The sequence below is a fragment of the Lepidochelys kempii genome, chromosome 28 (assembly GCF_965140285.1).
Source record: "Lepidochelys kempii isolate rLepKem1 chromosome 28, rLepKem1.hap1, whole genome shotgun sequence".
NCBI classification, from domain to species: Eukaryota; Metazoa; Chordata; order Testudines; family Cheloniidae; genus Lepidochelys; species Lepidochelys kempii.
This window is the reverse complement of record NC_136407.1, coordinates 7,836,659-7,855,804: the sequence shown is the minus strand read 5'-3', so window position 1 is coordinate 7,855,804 and position 19,146 is coordinate 7,836,659. Positions and strand designations below refer to the sequence as shown.

The window sequence follows — 19,146 nt, the reverse complement described above, 5'->3', positions numbered from 1 at the left end:
ACAAACTTTGCCTTGTCCTTGAACCGTATGCTGTGACCACCAAGCATTTTAACAAAGAACAGGGAAAGAGCCCACTTGGAGACATCTTCCCCCAAAATATCTCCCCAAACCCTACACCCCCTTTCCTGGGGAAGGCTTGATAAAAATCCTCACCAATTTGTACAGGTGAACACAGACCCAAACCCTTGACTCTTGGATCTTAAGAACAATGAAAAATCAATCAGGTTCTTAAAAGAAGAATTTTAATTAAAAGGTAAAAGAATCACGTCTGTAAAGTCAGGATGGTAAATACCTTACAGGGAAATCAGATTCAAAACATAGAGAATCCCTCTAGGCAAAACCTTAAGTTACAAAAAGACACAAAAACAGGAATATACATTCCATCCAGCACAGCTTATTTTACCAGCCATTAAACAAAAGGAAATCTAACACATTTCTAGCTAGATTACTTACTACCTAACAGTTGTAAGGCTGCATTCCTGATCTGTTCCCGGCAAAAGCATCACACAGACAGACGAACCCTTTGTTTCCCCCTGTGACGCAGCAGGGAGAGGGAGTGGTGACCTGGGAATGTGGCAGGAGAGTTTCACTGGGAGTTTCACTAGACCCCAGCCCTGGGGTTCCCTGCGTTCCACCACCCAGCACAAAACTGAAACCAAAAAAACCCTCCAGCAGGCTCCCTCCTGCAGCCTTTGTCCAGTTTCCCGGGCAGAGGTGTTACCTCCCGCCCCCCCTCCTGGCTCAGGTTACAGGCTCTCAGGTCTCCCATCCCCAGTGAAACACCCCTACCACATTCCCAGGTCACCACTCCCCCTCCCTGCTGCGTCACACCCCCCCTCCAGATTTGAAAGTATCTTGTCTCCTCATTGGTCATTTTGGTCAGGTACCAGCAAGATTATCTTAGCTTCTTAACCCTTTTTAGGTGAAAGGGTTTTGCCTCTGGCCAGGAGGGATTTTATAGTTCTGTATACAGAAAGGTGCTTACCCTTCCCTTTATATTTATGACACGCCCCCCAAATCACAGATAGGCTGAAACACGGGCTGTGATTTCTTCCTGGAGCTCTAGGAGAAAACAGAGTTAATAAGGCACATGCACCTCTAAATATACTATGAACTGTATAAAGACTAACTATTTTCCACATCTCAAGGATGATTTTAACCAGTTGATTCTGGGAAATTTTCACGGGAGAGTGCACCAGCCACTTTGTTAGAAGCTCCTGAAATGTGTTGTATGTCAAAATCAAAATCCTGGAGAGCTAAACTCCACCGAATAAGTTTTTTGTTATTTCCCTTGGCAGTATGAAGCCACTGTAGCGCAGCATGGTCGGTTTGCAGGTGGAAACGCCATCCCCAAACATGGGCATAGCCTTTCCAGAGCATAGACAATGGCGTAACATTCCTTTTCACTGATTGACCAGTGGCTTTCCCTCTCAGACAGCTTCTTGCTGAGAAACACTACAAGGTGGAATTCTTGATCCGGTCTTTCCTGCATTACGACTGCTTCCACGCCACGCTCGGACACATCTGTGGTTACTAGGAACGGTTTGTCAAAGTCTGAGGCCCTTAGCACAGGGTCAGACATGAGTGTCGCTTTAAGCTGGTTAAAGGCCTTCTGACACTCTTCAGTCCACTGAACTACATTTGGCTGTTTCTTTTTGGTTAGGTCTGTCAGTGGGGCAGCGATTTGGCTGTATTGCGGTACAAATTGCCTGTAATATCCGGCCAAGCCTAAGAAGGACTGGACCCGTTTCTTTGACTTTGGGACAGGCCACTTTTGGATGGCATCCACTTTGGCCTGTAGGGGGCTGATAGTTCCTTGACCCACCTGGTGGCCAAGGTAAGTCCCTCTGTTTAGGCCTATTTGACACTTCTGAGCCTTAACAGTTAGTCCTGCCTCCCTTATGTGCTCGAAGACTTTTTGTAGATGTTCCAGGTGTTCTGCTCAGGAATCCAAAAATATGGCCACATTGTCTAGGTAGGCGACTGCATATTCTCCCAATCCCGCTAGGAGACCATCTACAAGTTTTTGGAAGGTGGCGGGTGCATTCCTCAGCCCGAAAGGGAGCACATTAAATTCATACAGCCCGACACGTGTGGTGAAGGTTGACCTTTCCTAGGGGTACCTGCCAGTACCCCTTAGTTAAATCCAAGGTAGAGATGAACTGGGCCCATCCCAGTTTCTCTAATAGTTCATCTGTGCGTGGCTTTGGATAGTTGTCGGGGTGAGTTACAGCATTTAGCTTACGGTACTCCACGCAAACACGTATCTCCCCATCTGGTTTGGGAACTAGAACCACTGGAGATGCCCGTGCACTGCCAGAGGGGCGGATTACACCCATCTGTAGCACATCCTGGATCTCCCGGTCTATAGCAGTTTTAGCTTGTGGAGACACCCGGTAAGGTTGGGCTCTAATTGGGTGAGCATTCCCTGTGTCAGTGGAGTGGTATGCCCGTTCAGTCAGTCCTGGGGTGGCTGAGAACGTCGGCGCTGTTAGCCGACGGCCAAGGATGTTTGGTGAGGTGCCAGCTATGCCCGTTTATACCATCCATGACTTTAACCGCTAGGACGCACTGTCCCTTCGCGGCGGGCAGCCCGGGCTAGGCTGACGGATGCCCCAAGGTCCTAACCACCCGTGACTTTAACTGCTAGAGCTCAGAGCTCCTTCGCAGCGGGTAGCCAGGATTGACTGACAGGTGCCCCAAGAGTTTGCCCCGTGGAGGCGGCACAACTCAACGCTAGGCTCTTAGTACTCTCACCTAATGGCCAGGCTTTAGAGCCAAAACGGCTGAGGTTCTTTAATTGTGTTGGCTGCTTTACAGTAAACCAGAGAAAACAAGTCAGGCTTATGCATAAATGGTTACCAAAATTTATTAAGCTAGGTTCTAATCATGTGGTTACAAAATTGGTAGTGCCTACTTATTTAAATGTAGAGATGTTACACACACAAACAAGTTACAAAACTGAAGCCACAATCCCAAAGAAAGAAAACAAAGTATAGAGCTCTATTTCAAAATATGTGTACACTAAAGATAGGAGATCAGGTGTGGGTGCTTCTTACCTTCCTTGCATCTCTCGATTCCAGCGGTGCCAAGCCAGGATCGGTCACTCAATTCCGCGGAAAGACGAATAAGGGACAAGGCGTAGGGACCCTCTTAGCTGCAGAAGCCTTGGGAGGCTGTCACTTATCTGACCAGCAGATAGATAGTGAAAAGCACTCAAAAATCATGGTGCTGTAGGTCCCCTACTTATACCTCTGTACTCCTCTATTCTCTTTCTCCTTTCTTATGCCAAATTGAGGCTGGTCTGTCTGGGTGACACCAGCTTTTGCAAGAGTAGTTTACACTTGCAAGGGAGAGAATCAATAAGTTTCGACTACTGGACATTTCTTTTATCAGGGTAAATATTTTCCCACCTAGGATGTTGGTGTGTGTGCATCACGCTATTTAGTAGGGGCTAAGAGCCATGTCTGTCACAGGGCCTCTGCCTGCTGTGAGCTTAATCGTCGTATCTGTTCCCAGAGGCACATTGTAGCAGCACACCTGTGCTTTCACAGCTTCAAAGGCTGTGCTGGAATATATGTTAAGTGCCCTGTTCCGGCTTCCTCCTGTGTTTCCAGCAATGCTGGTCTGAGGGGGGGGGGGGCTGTCTGGCTACAGGCATGTAGCTAGTGCACAGCTCCTGGATCTGCTGTCACTGCATATGCCAAAGGGTCATGGAGAGGTTCACCTCTTCCATACCACCATCACTTTTCCCTTCATAGTAGACACCTTCAGACCACTCAGCATCATCTCCTCCCTGGGCTGTAAACTGACAAACCTTTAATTCTCTGGAATAAAAGGGCTTTGGAGAATTAATATGGTATACTTTAGGCTTTTGGTTGGAGGTGGGGAATGCTATGAGATAATTAACAGCTCCCAGGCGCTCCTGGACCGTGAATGGCCCTTCCCATGATGCTTCCATTTTATGGGCCTGGAGCACCTTTAAGACCATGACCTGGTCCCCTACTTTGAAGGAACGCTTTCTGGCATGTTTATCATACTAGGCTTTTTGCTCTTTTGGGGCATCCTTTAGGTTTTCTTAGCAAGGTCTAAAGAGGTTCGGAGGGTGTTTTGTAGGTTGGTTACAAAGTCTAGAATGTTAGTTCCTGGAGAAGGTGTAAACCCCTCCCATTGCTACTTCACCAACTGTAACGGCCCCTTAACCTCGTGGCTGTATACAAGTTCAAATGGGGAAAACCCTAAACTGGGATGGGTAAAATTTTGCTGTGCTGTAACCTGATACCTATGTTTCTCTGATAGCTATTCTCAGCCTACAGAAAAATCCTTTCCTTATACCTGCTGCTCTGTCCCCTGGGCAGAGAGACAGAATCTACAGCTGCAATCACCTTTTACAAAACCCGTTAAAATCCTGCTGTGCTTCTGGTTCACAATGATCTCAAAATGATCCCACCACTCTGCCACCATGTCAAGGTTCCTTCCCCATTCTGAACTCAAGGGTACAGATGTGGGGACCTGCATGAAAGACCCCCTAAGCTTATTCTTACCAGCTTAGGCTAAAAATTTCCCCAGGGTACAAACTTTGCCTTGTCCTTGAACCGTATGCTGCCACCACCAAGCGTTTTAACAAAGAACAGGGAAAGAGCCCACTTGGAGACGTCTTCCCCCAAAATATCCACCCAAACCCTACACCCCCTTTCCTGGGGAAGGCTTGATAAAAATCCTCACCAATTTGTACAGGTGAACACAGACCCAAACCCTTGGATCTTAAGAACAATGAAAAATCAATCAGGTTCTTAAAAGAAGAATTTTAATTAAAGAAAAGGTAAAAGAAGCACCTCTGTAAAATCAGGATGGTAAATTCCTTACAGGGAAATCAGATTCAAAACATAGAGAATCCTTCTAGGCAAAACCTTAAGTTACAAAAAGACACAAAAGCAGGAATATACATTCCATCCAGCACAGCTTATTTTACTAGCCATTAAACAAAAGGAAATCTAACGCATTTCTAGCTAGATTACTTACTAACTAACAGTTATAAGGCTGCATTCCTGATTTGTTCCCAGCTAAAGCATCACACAGACAGATGAACCCTTTGTTCCACCCGCCCCCTCCAGATTTGAAAGTATCTTGTCTCCTCATTAGTCATTTTGGTCGGGTGCCAGTGAGGTTGCCTTAGCTTCTTAACCCTTTACAGGTGAAAGGGTTTTGCCTCTGGCCAGGAGGGATTTTATAGCACTGTATACAGAAAGGTAGTTACCCTCCCCTTTATATTTATGACACCTGTTTTCACCATTCACAGGTGATTTGCTATATACATCAAAGAGAGATTAATACGGTGATATCACGATATTTACAGTTCATTTAAATGTTAAGTTCTCCTTTTGATCTCTGAATTAGCAGAATACAGCATAGATAGGAACTCTTAACCTCTAAGAATATATATGTAAACACACAAAAACAGAAACATTATATACCAGTATGTCCCTAAAAGTTGAATTTGGATCATTTATCCTGCAGGATGCTTAACCCTTTCCAGCCATGTGTCACACCACCTCTTTGCATTTCTGTTTTAAAATTTATAAGGGTTGGTTTTCTGCTGTATTAATCTGATGATTTGACAAATTGATGAGTTGATTCCAATGCAATTAATTCATTGATTGACTGATTTGACGTCAACTTTCTAGTTGTATGGTTTAATACTAATTTAGTTGAGTTGGGTTTGTAGTAGATTAGCCTTCGATGTGTATTCTTGATTGGATTAGTTCATTTTAGTAAAGTGTATAAAAGAGATATTGAGTCATATTTATTTTAATAAGAATCTTGGCTCCTTCATGCTCAGCCAGCAGCATCTGGGCCCCAAGGACAAGGCATGAGAAGAATCCAGTGGCTTTGAGCAGGAAAATAGCCACCAGGAAGCTGGTCAGAGCTGCCAGGATCCCCAGAAAGGCCACCATGCCCAGGGCCAGGAATAGCCCTAAGAAAGTGGTGGCTGCAGCAGGGACCAAAATGGCAGAGAAAAGACCCCAAAGGGTCTAAGCTGCCAAACCCAGAAGGTGGTCAACATCCCACCTAAAACCAAATCATGAGAGAGCCAGGCTAAAGCCAGGCCCAAGAAGGTGGTCCTGAGAAAGAAGTGAAGAGATTTCCATGGGGATAACTCCTGCCTCCCAACGGCTCTTTTAAGAATCACCATAGACCTTCCAGAGAGAGCCAGGTCCCTCAGGCTGTTACTTGGGGTACAGTGTGCCACGCTTAGAGGATTGGATCTGATTTCAGCTGATGGACAGGTTTGCTAGGCTTTTAGACATTATACAAGCCCCCATCCCCGCACCATTCAGTGGAACTGCTGAACATACTAGAGATGGATAAGAAAATATATTTATATTAAAAATAAAAAACAACTCCTAAGGGAGCACCTGGATTTGAACCAGGGGCCTCTTGATCTGCAGTCAAATGCTCTACTACTGAGCTATACTCCCTATGACAGCACCATATTGGAGCCAGTCATCTTGAGGATTATGAAGGTCACACCCTATTTCAAAGAGTTCCTCTTATATTCCCAGTCATGGGTGGTTTAAAAATGGGGGTTTATTAAACATTATACGTGCATGTAAAAATCACACCTCGCACAATCCCCACACCTGCTCGGTCTCACCGGACCACAACTACTGCTTACCTGGGACCACACCCTGCTCCCCAGCTCTGGGCAATTTAACCTCTCCAGCATTGCTCCAAAACCTTAAAGGCACAGGGCACGTGTAAATAGAACCCCTTACTCCCCATAGCATTAATTAAGGAACTCCCAAATAATGGCATTCTGACCAGAAACACAGAGCTCCCAGACTCTGATTTAGAAACACAGAGCTCCCGGGAGTGTCAGCCACACCCCTCTGCCCTGCAACAGACTGAGGCACGGGCAGTGAGCAGGGCCCATAATGCACGGGTCCCTTTTTTATATTTTGCACAATTGTGGTTCAGTGGGCCAATTCTTGTCTCCCATCCAGCAGGCCTGGGCTTAATTCACAGCCAATGCCGAGCTGAGTTTTCTGAGCAAAGGCTGAAGGAACTGGGTATGTTTAGTTTGCAAAAGAGGAGATTCAGGGAGGATATGATAGCGGTCTTTAAATACTTGAAAGGCTGCTATAAAAAAGATGGAGAAAAGTTGTTCTCTCTTGCCACTGAGGGCAGGACCAGCAGCAATGGGTGCAAACGACAGCATAGCAGATTTAGATTAAATGTCAGGAAAGACTTTCTAAGTGTAAGAACAGTAGGACAATGGAACTGTCTAGAATCATAGAATCATAGAATATCAGGGTTCGAAGGGACCCCTGAAGGTCATCTAGTCCAACCCCCTGCTCGAAACAGGACCAATTCCCAGTTAAATCATCCCAGCCAGGGCTTTGTCAAGCCTGACCTTAAAAACCTCCAAGGAAGGAGATTCTACCACCTCCCTAGGTAACGCATTCCAGTGTTTCACCACCCTCTTAGTGAAAAAGTTTTTCCTAATATCCAATCTAAACCTCCCCCACTGCAACTTGAGACCATTACTCCTCGTTCTGTCATCTGCTACCATTGAGAACAGTCTAGAGCCATCCTCTTTGGAACCCCCTTTCAGGTAGTTGAAAGCAGCTATCAAATCCCCCCTCATTCTTCTCTTCTGCAGGCTAAACAATCCCAGCTCCCTCAGCCTCTCCTCATAAGTCATGTGTTCTAGACCCCTAATCATTTTTGTTGCCCTTCGCTGGACTCTCTCCAATTTATCCACATCCTTCTTGTAGTGTGGGGCCCAAAACTGGACACAGTACTCCAGATGAGGCCTCACCAATGTCAAATAGAGGGGAACGATCACGTCCCTCGATCTGCTCGCTATGCCCCTACTTATACATCCCAAAATGCCATTGGCCTTCTTGGCAACAAGGGCACACTGTTGACTCATATCCAGCTTCTCGTCCACTGTCACCCCTAGGTCCTTTTCCGCAGAACTGCTGCCTAGCCATTCGGTCCCTAGTCTGTAGCGGTGCATTGGATTCTTCCATCCTAAGTGCAGGACCCTGCACTTATCCTTATTGAACCTCATCAGATTTCTTTTGGCCCAATCCTCCAATTTGTCTAGGTCCTTCTGTATCCTATCCCTCCCCTCCAGCGTATCTACCACTCCTCCCAGTTTAGTATCATCCGCAAATTTGCTGAGAGTGCAATCCACACCATCCTCCAGATCATTTATGAAGATATTGAACAAAACCGGCCCCAGGACTGACCCTCTGGGCACTCCACTTGATACCGGCTGCCAACTAGACATGGAGCCATTGATCACTACCCGTTGAGCCCGACAATCTAGCCAGCTTTCTACCCACCTTATAGTGCATTCATCCAGCCCATACTTCCTTAACTTGCTGACAAGAATACTGTGGGAGACCGTGTCAAAAGCTTTGCTAAAGTCAAGAAACAATACATCCACTGCTTTCCCTTCATCCACAGAACCAGTAATCTCATCATAAAAGGCGATTAGATTAGTCAGGCATGACCTTCCCTTGGTGAATCCATGCTAGCTGTTCCTGATCACTTTCCTCTCATGCAAGTGCTTCAGGATTGATTCTTTCAGGACCTGCTCCATGATTTTTCCAGGGACTGAGGTGAGTCTAGTTCATGGAAGCTCCTTCACTTTAAAAGGAGACTGGAGAGCCATCAGTCTTGGATGGTTTAACCACAACAAATCCTGCATCTTGGCTGGGGGTTAGACTAGATGACACTTGCAGGCCCTGGTAACACTATGGTTCTATGCTTAGATGTAGAAATTACAGGATGCAAACTTGAAATAAGGGCCAGTTTCCCCTCTTAACATGTAAAGTCTTTATATCCAAACACAATGACTTTCTGAATGATCTGTCCTAGTTCAACCTTCAGATGTTGGGGTGGATGTAGGACTCGCTGGGTCAAATTCTCTGGACTTTGTTATGCAGCTGGTCAGACCAGATGTCCATAGAGATCTCATCTGCCTCTTAAATCAAAATACAGTCTTAAATTAGTCCGCAGACACTAGTTTTCCCATATCCTGATCCCCAGCAAGTGTAATCCAAGGAAGAGGGCTGTTTAGCAAGGATAGAAGAAGGATAGCCTTCACCCCATGGAGGAATCAGATTCCACATTGGTTAGGTGCCACACTGCCCTCATTTCTCCTAGCTTTTAAGATGGTTGAGCAGCATGCGGTAGTGTATCTAAATTAGAGACTTCCTGTGGAGAAGTGGGTTTGAATTCTATTTCTGACAAGCAGTGGCTGAGTTTGTCTTGAATTTGTCCCCCTCCCCCCCAAATATTCCCTATTAATTTTAACATAGTCAAATCTTCAATGAAGTGTGATATTCTCCTCCTCATTCCCAGAGTTTTTTTCACCCTAAAGGTTCCTGTCCTCACAGCTCACTGAGAGGGATTGATTTGGGGAAGGGGTTTTCACTTTGAAGTTTCCATAACAAGACATTTCCAAGTCATGCCTAGGAGCACACAGTCTCAGATCTGTGTGAATGCAGAGAGAAAATAGGAACCATTCACCCACAAACTGCCCACCCACACACTCTGCTCCATGCTGCGAGAAAAGATCCCACAGAGCGGATTGAGTGCAGGGGGTTCAGTTTGACCTGCAGGTAATTTAGTTGACTCTAATTGGGCTCCTCAGACTGTGGTCACTCTGCAAGTGGAGAAGCTGCTGACGAGCAATGTTTAGCAGGTGCAGGAAGGAGAGCAGGTTCGCTATTCAAATTCTGCAGTTTACAATTTTTCAAAACTGGGAATAACCAAAACCAACATTTCTAATGGGAAGGTGGATGCAGCGCAGTAAAACTGGCGATGCCCAGACCTCCTATGAGGGTGGAGTGGAAATTAATAATGTGAGGATCACTTGGGAAATTAGCCATTACTGACAAGATTTATCTCTGTTCTAATTTCAAGTTTATAGTATTATTTAGAGGAATCAGTAATTATTTTTTCTATATTAATTAAACACTAAACTTTATTTATTCAAACCATAACAATTAAGGCCCCCAGTTTTTTCCTCTCTTGTAGCAAGAATGAATTAGTTTTATTCCATCCCTGACATTCCATGGAATGACAGCAGCAGCATGAAGAAAGAGCCGAGCCAATATCTCACTGTCGGGTATGCAGGTGGCCACGTCCCCTCTGTCTGAGCACTGCCATGCAGGAATGAAGGTTTCAATAGAATTCAATACCCGGATTCAGACGAGAGACACAGGGAGGTTTTGCTGCTCATGGATCTGTGCAAAGGAAATTATTCCTCTGTGTGAAACTGAGGTGGGAAATGAAACACCCACATGGTGGTGCAATGCCCTAAGGAATGTGGGTGAAGGACTGAGGCTGAGAACTGAATTAACTCCACTCACCTGGGTTTGAAAGAACATATTTTTATTTCGAGAAGGGGAATATGGCATTCATTCAGACCTGGGGAGGGGGTGTGAACGGTGTTATGGCTTCTTTAGCTCTTTTTAAAACCTGAACATGGTTCCCCGGAAGGGCGAGAGGCAAAGCCCAGAGCTGCCTTTAGTCCCAGGCTGGGGTCTCCAGGGTAGTGGGAAATGTCCCTCTGGAGACGTCCCTTGTCTTAGATCAAAGAGGGATGTTGGATGGAATTTATCACACAACCCTCCCTGCTCCCCAGAGCCCCACAGGGAGAATCTAGAGAGTGGGGAGTCATTTGGAAAAATCATGGAGCAGGTCCTGAAAGAATCAATCCTGAAGCACTTGCATGAGAGGAAAGTGATCAGGAACAGCCAGCATGGATTCACCAAGGGAAGGTCATGCCTGACTAATCTAATCGCCTTTTATGATGAGATTACTGGTTCTGTGGATGAAGGGAAAGCAGTGGATGTATTGTTTCTTGACTTTAGCAAAGCTTTTGACACGGTCTCCCATAGTATTCTTGTCAGCAAGTTAAGGAAGTATGGGCTGGATGAATGCACTATAAGGTGGGTAGAAAGCTGGCTAGATTGTCGGGCTCAACGGGTAGTGATCAATGGCTCCATGTCTAGTTGGCAGCCGGTATCAAGTGGAGTGCCCCAAGGGTCGGTCCTGGGGCCGGTTTTATTCAATATCTTCATAAATGATCTGGAGGATGGTGTGGATTGCACTCTCAGCAAATTTGCGGATGATACTAAACTGGGAGGAGTGGTAGATACACTGGAGGGGAGGGATAGGATACAGAAGGACCTAGACCAATTGGAAGATTGGGCCAAAAGGAATCTGATGAGGTTCAATAAGGATAAGTGCAGGGTCCTGCACTTAGGACGGAAGAACCCAATGCACAGCTACAGACTAGGGACCGAATGGCTAGGCAGCAGTTCTGCGGAAAAGGACCTAGGGGTGACAGTGGACGAGAAGCTGGATATGAGTCAGCAGTGTGCCCTTGTTGCCAAGAAGGCCAATGGCATTTTGGGATGTATAAGTAGGGGCATAGCGAGCAGATCGAGGGACGTGATCGTCCCCCTCTATTCGACATTGGTGAGGCCTCATCTGGAGTACTGTGTCCAGTTTTGGGCCCCACACTTCAAGAAGGATGTGGATAAATTGGAGAGAGTCCAGCGAAGGGCAACAAAAATGATTAGGGGACTGGAACACATGACTTATGAGGAGAGGCTGAGGGAGCTGGGATTGTTTAGCCTGCAGAAGAGAAGAATGAGGGGGGATTTGATAGCTGCTTTCAACTACCTGAAAGGGGGTTCCAAAGAGGATGGCTCTAGACTGTTCTCAATGGTAGCAGATGACAGAACGAGGAGTAATGGTCTCAAGTTGCAGTGGGGGAGGTTTAGATTGGATATTAGGAAAAACTTTTTCACTAAGAGGGTGGTGAAACACTGGAATGCGTTACCTAGGGAGGTGGTAGAATCTCCTTCCTTAGAGGTTTTTAAGGTCAGGCTTGACAAAGCCCTGGCTGGGATGATTTAACTGGGAATTGGTCCTGCTTTGAGCAGGGGGTTGGACTAGATGACCTTCTGGGGTCCCTTCCAACCCTGATATTCTATGATTCTATGATTTCTCACCTGCATTCCCAGAACAGCTGCTCAGACTCCTCCCTGCCTACTCAGTCCCTGGACTCATGCTGAGCTCATGGGGTCCTTCTGCTCCAAAGGCTCCAGAGTCCTGGGGTCCATAGAAACCCTAACCCAAACTCCAAGTGGCCTACCCGTAGGAACCCTAACCCTAGGGCAGGGAGCCCAACCCATAGGAACCCAGTGACCCCCTGCACAACCTGCAATGCCCGGGGGGACCCTGGAAGGGAAGGAAAGAACAGAGAGGAAAGAAACAGAGAGAAAACACCCCTTCTCTCTGCCCTTCCTCTCCCTTCAAGAAATGTTAGAAATGGGGAAACTCCCCATCATGAACAGCAGAGAAAACAGAGAGATAGTCACCTCCTGCTGTACAGGGACTGCCTTTGTTCATGAAATCCCTGTGAGAGAAAATAGTCACAAGAGCTGGAGTTGTGGGCTACTGTGTTTTCTTTTCCAGATGTTCAATAATTTGCAACACTGAGACCTGTCTCAGGGCTCAGCAGCAGGAAGATCTGAGTCAGGGGGGTAGGATGGGGGGGTTATCACTTGATTAAAATTAAACTGCAAAATACTCTCCCTTCACTCCAGCAAAAGACTCCACTTTAACCATTAATCCCCCTCCATGTGCTATATGCCTGCATGGTGGGGAGGGAGGGGGGGAATAGAAGTTTGGGTCAGTTCTCGCTTTTCTTCATGTTCCTTTTATGTTACAAGAATAATGAAATTAACCAGCGGAGGAGTGAAGGGACTGAAAGACAACTAAAAGAGAAACCAATGTTGTGACGGTGGGCCAGAAAGGGATAAGCAACTTGCAGGCTAATTGACGCAGATTCAACCTTTAGAGACATATCAGCAGGTAATGATTGTGGTTTTTTGTGTTAGAGTTCCTGTCTATGCTGTATTCTGTTAATTCAGAGATCAAAAGAAGATCTTAACATTTAAATGTACTAATGTCACTGTCTTAATTTCTCTTTTAAGTTTGTGGTAAATCACCTGCAAATGGCAGAGATAGTCAATTGCCTTATGTTAATCCATGTAGCTAATTACCTATGATGTTTAGGAAATAGGTCTACTTCAAAACCCTATTGTTCACTCAAGGACCGGTGCTGTCAAGAAGCGGCCAAAAATCTCTATAAAGACTCTTGGGACCTGATCCTTTCATCTCAGATCTGCTTAAGCTTTATTCAGGGGAAGTTTGAATCATAAGACTGAGGTCTCCAGCCTCACCTGGATTGCACTGATATTGAATATTTGGACATTGGACTATAACCTGAAGAACTGATTCTGGAAAGGACTCTTTGCAATTCTGAAGCTGACCAGCTCTACTGTGAAACTGACCTAAGGACTCTATTCCTATCTGCCTGTATAATGATCTTTCAGCGAATACACTCTTTTCTTTTTGTAATAAATCTTAGTTTAGTTATTAAGAATTGGCTGTAAGTGTATATTTGGGTAAGATCTGAAATATTCATTAACCTGGTGGGTAATGTGTCCAATCCTTTGGGATTGGTAGAACTTTTTATATGATGAACAAGATTTTCAGTCGTCCTCACCACATTTGACTTAGCTGTCTGGGAGGAAGCCCAAGGCTGGTTGCTTTAAGGGAACTGTGTTTTGGCTTCTGGGTAACCAGTAAGACATTATGGAAGTTGTTTTGTTCGTGTCTTGGTAAATCTGAGTATCAGAATAACCACCAGCTTTGGGGATTGTCTGCCCCATTCTTTGCAGTTTGCTCCAACTGAGCCACCTCAGCGTGGCCCTCCTGAGACCCTGGTCACAAAAGTATTAATACAATGAAATGAGGCCTAAGGGGGGAAGGTGGGGGAGAGAAGCAAAGCACATCGAGGTCCTACCACCGTTTGAACTCACATTGTTGGATTCAGAGTCCGGAGCACTGACCATTCCACCATGGAGCCAGCATCTAGCCTCACCTCTGCATACATGAGGTGAGCTGCACTGAGAAAGACAGTATCATGTTTAAATTATTATTTCTCTTCACCTCTCACTATCTACTCCCACACCCCAGGTGTCTTTCCTCCTTGCCTCTGCCTTTCCACCTCTCAAAGGACTTCTCTACACCAGATACATTTCCCCTGCTGTATTTACCCCAGTAGAGCTCCCCATGGAGACACTCTTGCCTGGAGAAGAATGGCCTGTTTTCTGTTTAGATTATATTGCTTTGGGAGGGGATTAAATGATCAAAAATCCCCTCTTAGTCTGTGATAAGGAATTCCACGTCAACAGCGAGACCAGCAGCCCCAGCTCTCTCTCTCTTTTTTTCCTGGTGAAAGTTTCATTGACCTCAGCGTGGCCTGGTCCGGGGAAGTCCTTGACGCTCACATTTTTAAGAACACAGAACTCTTCAGAAAGCCATGAGCCGTGATTATACCACCCGGTGGATTACCACTGTCGAAGCTGAAATGCCAGTAGTGATCCTGAGTGAGCCAGCCTACCCCTTGCTCCCATGGCTCAGGAAGCCATAAACCGGCCACCTTGACAGCACCAAGGAACACTTCCACTGCTGGCTCAGCAGGTGCAGAATGACAGCTGAATGCGAATTTGGTCATTCGAAGGGGCATTGGCGTTGCTGACTCACATGATTGGACCTCAGTGAGAAAAGTATCCCAGCGGCTATAGCTGCCTGCCGTGTCCTGCATAACATCTCCGAAGCAAAGGAGGAAAAGTCCCCATGGGGTGGAGGACAGAAGTGGACTGGCAGTTTGCTGAATCTGAGCAGCCAGATACAAGAGCTCCAGGCAGAGCTGTACAGCTCAGGGAGGCTTTGCAAGACCATTTTAATAGTGAGCCAAAGTAGTGTGCGTTGTTGTAGTGTGCTTTTCCTGGCACTGCTCTTTTGCAGCCCGGTATGAATCATGTGGTGATTGCTTTATCTGTGGCAATATGACATTGATAGTTGCCAAATAGCCGCATTAACAACAATCTTACCAGTTGTGTGAAACTGAGCGATAACCGATAATCGGTCGCTTACAAACTCCTGATCACCAGTCAGCATACGTTGCGAAGTAATAAAGATGAATTAGGTTCAAAATAATAGAATTTTGTTCTGTAACAAAATGAGTTCACAAAACCTGTGGGATTTTAAAACGAATACATTAAAACCGTAATAAATTAAGAGAACAGAACTTATGAAGGGGAAGGAACATTCATGTCTATTTCATCTACACATACGCCACCCGTGGCTTTCACAGGTCAGCCTATGTGAAGTTGTGATTCTCTTTAATGTCCATGTGGAAAGTTGAGGTCCTGATCCTGAGTTTGAATGGGCTGCAAAGGGAGATGAGCTATGAACCTGCAGATCCACCAGGGTCTTCAGAATCTGTGTTAGAGGCCTGAAAAGCCCCATTATGTCCTGGTGCAGCTCCCTCTCCTTTTCCTGCACCTGGCTCCTCTCCACTCTATCCTTTTCCAGGCTGGCTATGATGTTCACCCTATGTGCACTGTCTCATGGAACACTGACTTGCAGGATCTCCTGGAACATGTCATCCCAAGTCCTCTTTTTTCTCCTCCTTCTCTGGCTCAGGCGTTGCATGGGTTTTTGTGTGGGGGGTGAGACCCCAAAGGCTGCAATGGCAGCAACTGCAGATAAAACACGCAGAGGTTTCATTGTCGGTGTATTCACTGCAGAAAGCAAAACTTCAGAGGCTGAACTTACTCCCCTTTCTCCCCTGAATTTTTAAGCACTACATTCTCACTTCTGCTTGGGGTTGCTTGTACAGGGCGCCAGTCACAGCACCAGCCACAGTGAGTATAGCCCTCCCGGGGTTGGAGAAATGAGGAGGGGGAAAAGCCTGGTTGCATGATTCTGCAACTGGCCGGAATGCAGTGGAGTCAGAAATAGCTCCTGGCTCACTGTGAAGCTGGTCGCCTGTCCCCCTTTCTCCTCTCCTCCTTGCTGTCCATGCTGCTGGTTCTGCTTCTCGCCGTGTGTGTGTGTGTGTGTGTGGAGGAGGGGTTTTCTGGTCTACTTGACCCCTGGGCTGTGGAAATCACAATGGTGCCCAGAGTGGTCAGTGTGGGACACTGTTGGACAAGTGCTGGAGGACAATATCGCTCAACCTAAGTAATGCAGTGATTACACTAACACTGGACTAAGCTGAGTGCATTGGCCTTGGGTCTCTGCTGCTCGGGGAGGTAGTGTTATTAAGTCTGCGTAATGGGACACTGATGTCAGTGGGAGTCTGATGGGGTGCCCTCACCCCGCCCTGGAGGGGAAGGGGTTAACTCCTCATTGTGGGCCCCAGCCCCAGCCCCAGCGGTGCTGAGACCCCGGCAGATGCCTGGATACCTGCGAACACCTCAGGGACTTCGGAGCCACCGGCACCAGTCCAGGCAGTGGAACCTGGGAACCCCGACGTCACCCAGCCCACAGAGACAGCAGGAGTCAGGGTAGGAAGTAGCCCAAGGGAGGGACTACCCATAGTCCCAAGCATAGTCAGTGTGTTGCACTTGGATGCCCGCTGACTCGGTGGTGAACTCACTCGGTGCCACCAGGGCCCTGGGCTGGGACCCCCTACACTGGCCACCCCACCCTGGGGTGGTGGCCCTCCCCCTTCAGGCCACTAGGCCTTGCTGCCCATCAAATCAGGATAGCCTAATTGACTCTGGCTGCTTGACCTTGCTGCTCTGCAGAGAAGGGTGTCCCCATTGACTTGGTCCATGGGGCCCTATTGCTCTGTGGATCAGGGCAATTCTATAGACTCCGGCCACTAGGCCTTACCCCATAACACTTGACATAACCCTGCAGTGTAGGTCAGGGGAGAGTGTGCGTGTGTGGGGAGAACCTTCAGCAAAAGGGGGAAAAGCGTCCTCCCAAGACTGCCATTTCTGCTCCTTCTGCAGAGTCCCCGGGGCAGGAGACTCCTCAGGAAAGTTTCCTTTGCAAGGCATCAATAATAAAATTGGTGAAAGTTCAGAATCAACATGGCCTGACATCAGAATTCCAATGCCCTAACCCGGAGCGAACACGAATGGTCTGGCGTATTGAATGCAAGGCCCCGTGCCAGGCTGCAGCTGATTTGGTAGTTCTGGTGCTCAGAGAACAGGCCACAAAAAGGCCAATTCCACCCACTGTGAAAAATCAGCATGGAGCTAAGGGCAGAGCAGGGGTTTCTGCTTTCACTCCTGCTGGGGCATGCAGGGAACCCCGGGGCAAGCCTCAAAGAGCATCTGGAACTGAACTGGGGAAACCGGCCTTTCATAACAAGCAGCTCAAGTGTAGATGAACTGTTTTTTGTTTTGTTTTTTTACAATTTCTTATAACACTAAATAATCCTTCAATCCCAGTGTCACAATCCATGAAATTGCTTCAGCCTTGTAGTTTGCCCAGGGCGAAACTGAACATCGCTTCACATACAAGTGGGTGGAGGTCAACCTGTCACTTTTCAAGAGGGACTGCGCACAGAAGACAAGTGTTCGCAAAAAGAAAAGGAGTACTTGTGGCACCTTAGAGACTAAGCAATTTATTTGTGTTGTGTTTCATTCCTTATGTCCTGGCGCCATCGTGTGGCCATCTCCTTTCCCCACCTTTCTGTAACAAGTTTTGGGAGTTGGCACGGAAACTGTATTTCGCCGGGAAAGATGCAGGAACAGGGGCTGCCTGCATGTACCAAACACCCATAGAATGAGGCGTCCGTCCTTGTCAAACAATCATCTCCCTCCTTCGGTTCAGTGGCCGCTACTGTTCGTTCTCCCCAGGATCGGCAGCTGCATGAGGAAACCCCTCTGTGCCGAGCAGGAAGGAACACAAAGATTTTCTTTTAAAAGGAGCAGCCGCCTTCCTTCTTGAGTCAGATGAATTTATCTTCATTTCCCGTGTCTTAGGGGAGGAGTGGAGCTGGGGCCAACTCCTGCTGGGATATAGCTCCCCTCCCCCCTTGTTCAGTCCCTGGGGGCCCCTGTCTCCGCCCAGACCTGAGATGCTGCCCCCCACTCAAACCCAGCCTCCTCATTCGCTCCCTGGCTGTCACTGCTTTGCTTGCACAGTTGACACCTTTGTGACACACTCTTTTGAAGTGCATTGGTGGTATAGTGGTGAGCATAGCTGCCTTCCAAGCAGTTGAGCTGGCTTCGATTCCCAGCCAATGCAGTACTGCATTTTGTCCCCCTTGTTTGAAATTGGTCTCATTTCAGTCACACTGTGTTATAAGCACATTATTTAATGAGAAACTGCTCCTTGTAGGAATTTGCTACTGGTAGCAGTTACTCCTACGTAAGGGACAAGCAGTGGGGCCACTGGCTGATCGAGAAGCTAAAGGAGCACTCAAGGATGACAAGGCCATTGCGGAGAAACTCAATGAATTCTTTGCATTGGTCTTCACGGCTGAGGATGTGAGGGAGAGACCAAACCTGAGCCATTCGTTTTGGGTGACAGATCTGAGGAACTGTCCCAGACTGAGGTATCATTAGAGATTTTGGAACAAATCGATAAATTAAACAGCAATAAGCCACCAGGACCAGCTGTGAAATTGCAGAACTACTAACGGTGGTCTGTAAACTATCATTTAAACCCGCTTCTGTACCAGATGACTGGAGGAGAGCTAATGTGACGCCCATTTTTAAGAAGGGCTCCCGAGGTGACCCCAGCCATGACAAGCCCGTAAGCCTGACTTCCGGGCCGGGCAAACTGTCTGAAACTCTCATAAAGAACAATATGGCCAGACACAGAGATGAACAGAATTTGTTGGGAGCCGTCAGCGGGGTTTTAGGAAGGGGGGGATCAGCCTCACCAAGCGGCTGGAATTGTCTGGGGGGGTCGACAAGCTGGGGATCGAGGGGACCCCGTGGACTCAGATTTTCAGAAACCCTCGGACAAGGGCCCTCCCCGAAGGCTCTTAGGCAAACTAAGCTGCCCGGGGGTTGCCTCCCTGAGCACCCCGGGCCCCAGCAGCCCCCGGCCCGTGTCCCGCCCCCCAGGGCGCAGCGCCCGGGGCAGGTGCGGGGTCCGGGGCGCCCCTGAGTGGCCCAGACTCCCCGGGCGGCTCTTACCAGAGCCCAGCTCCCGCTCCTGGCCGGGGGGCGGGGCCACGGGAAAGGGGAGGAGCAGGGGGCGGGGCCAGGGAAGGAGAAGGAGACG

General features: G+C 47.4%; 2 non-coding genes across 2 annotated transcripts; one reads left to right on the top strand and one right to left on the bottom strand.

Annotated features, from left to right (window-relative positions):
• Window positions 1–6,407: 6,407 nt before the first annotated feature.
• On the bottom strand, window positions 6,408–6,479 carry TRNAC-GCA (transfer RNA cysteine (anticodon GCA)). Its single transcript has one exon. It is a non-coding gene; the product is annotated as a tRNA-Cys (tRNA).
• An 11,608-nt stretch (window positions 6,480–18,087) lies between these two features.
• TRNAG-UCC (transfer RNA glycine (anticodon UCC)) lies at window positions 18,088–18,159 on the top strand. Its single transcript has one exon. It is a non-coding gene; the product is annotated as a tRNA-Gly (tRNA).
• Window positions 18,160–19,146: the final 987 nt, after the last annotated feature.